The sequence below is a fragment of the Nicotiana attenuata genome, unplaced genomic scaffold (genome assembly GCF_001879085.1).
Source record: "Nicotiana attenuata strain UT unplaced genomic scaffold, NIATTr2, whole genome shotgun sequence".
Taxonomy (NCBI): domain Eukaryota; kingdom Viridiplantae; phylum Streptophyta; class Magnoliopsida; order Solanales; family Solanaceae; genus Nicotiana; species Nicotiana attenuata.
Window position 1 is genome coordinate 196339 of NW_017672167.1, and position 2283 is coordinate 198621.

Below are 2283 nucleotides of genomic sequence, written 5' to 3' on the forward strand. Positions count from 1 at the left end.
ATCGGGCCCCCGGATTCGCCATTCATAGATAGTCTCCGCGTTTCATAGAATGAGGGAGACAAGAGATGATAAGAAACGGTCCTGAACTTCTGCTTTCTTTGGTGTTTTTGCGAACAACTACGAGATGTCAAGGCGCGCTATGCGCACCCTCCCTGCAGGTTTCAGCATTGACTGCGCCGGTTGGATTCTTTCAATGTACCCATGGTGCTTTTATAAATACTCACCTCTTCTTTTCTAGATTCTATCTCGTGCCAAAAAAATCTTTAGTAAGGTATGTCTTTTCCCTCATTCTTGCTCCTTTTCCGGGACGCGTCCCGTTTTCTTTTTCCCTCAGATTTTTTGAAGGATGGTGAAAATTTCCACTTCTGATTCCCCGGAGGTTGCGGGTTCATCTTCTTCGTTTTTGTCTCATGGCAAAATGGCTACTCCCCCCCCCCCCTGTGTTGAGGAGTGTGTCCCAGGATCCTTCGTGATAACCTCCGATTTTAGGGCCGAGATACCTTCCTCGAAATCAAGACGTCGCGACTCTGTAACTCGGTATATCAGCTCAATAATGGACATCGAAAGAGTGAGGGCCAACTTTTGCTGGGGGGATACCATGCTCGTGGAGATTCCCATTCGAGATGAAGATATTACGGCTTATAGATCCAACTTTCTGAGTGTGTATACCTACCCGTTCACCTAGGGGCCGTTGGGGCCATCTCGCCCCTGGTCGATCCTATTATTCTTGACTTCTGCCGGAGTTATCAGGTAACTCTGGGTCAAGTTCATCCTTCGTTCTGGCGTGTGGTCTATATGATCAGGCATCACACGAGCATGATAGAGGGAATACCCTTTACCCTGAGCCATCTGATCCGGATGTATAGTCCTCGTCTTCTTCGTAGAGGCTTAATCAAGCTTCGCTGTCGGGCCCCGAGATCCCTTTTTGCCTATACCGAGGAGTTCGAGGAGGACGGGCGTTAAGCCGATTCGTCTGAATGAGGACATCCGACCTGATCCTAGTGGAAAAGAAGTTGTTCCTTGAGAAGTGGAACGCCGGGCGTATGTGAACGTGGTGTCTTTTGCCCCTTATGGGCGATTTTTCTCCTATGCATCTCACTCTGGTTTTCTTGTCTTTTCAGCCATAGCGATCTACCCTAGCGCACTGTCAGATCTCTGGGGTTGGGTTGGTCACTTGTACTCAATCTGCCCGTATATCGATCGAGCGTGGTAGATTTATCTTGAGCTCGGTGGGAAGCCAAAGATCGTGGTGAGTCTCGGTCCTCGATGTACCTGATCATTTTGATGTAGTTTGTTGTTAGTAGCTCTCTCCATCCTGTGCATCTTACCTCCCCATCTTTGTAGGTTTGGGAGAAATCCTACGGATGAAGGAGGCACCGTCTGTTGGAAGGGACGTTCTGATGCTTGGTGAGGGGGAGAAAAGGCAGGAGAGTCTGTCCGTTGGGCCACCGGAGCCCAAGAGGGTCAAGGTGGGGGATTCCAAAGCTAACCCAATGGTTCCAACCTCCAGGGCAACGAGAAATCCCTTTGCTGAAGGTAAGGGAGAAAGAAGCTTCTTGGCACCCCCTGAAGAGTATTTGACTGATCCTTGTGCCGTGGGGATGGGTGTTTTCGGACAACAGTCTGATGCTGGCGTGGCCCACCTCCTTGGCGGTGAGGTAATGGATGGGGTATCGAGCACTGCTCTCAATTTGGCAGGCGGCCGGAGTTCATCTCAAGCTGGGACGCCCTTGGTAGGCAGTTCGGAGGGACCTCGATCTGGAACTCAGGGTGAGAAAAGGACGGAGATTTTGTCTAACCCCGTTAGCCCGTTGATTGTTGTAGATTCTCCTCTGGGGGAGATCCTTCCATCTTACGAAGTGCTAGACGGGCCTCGTACGGAACCTTCCACGGAAGTAGCACCGATCAAAGGAGGAGATGCACTCGAGAGGCCGGGGATCGTTCTTAAGGGTAGTTCTGAGGTCGATGCTTCATTCATTTTTGGCAAGATGGGCAGACTTTGTGAGCGGGTACTTCTGCTAGCCTTGTCCGCCGCTTTGGGCTGCTCCAGCCTTCATTTTCCTGATCCCCTCCTCTTTATGGTTTCAGGCCAAAGTACTTTATGAGCAGGCTCTCGCCCAATATCAGGGTGAGGTGAGCCGTCGCAAATGCGAGAAAGCCCAATTTACCGAGCAGGTTATTCATTCCATATTTTCACGATTATCCGTGCCCTTACGAGATTCCATCGCTTCTAACTCCTCCATCCTTGCCTTGTGCAGTTTGAGAAGGAGAACGCCCTGCTGA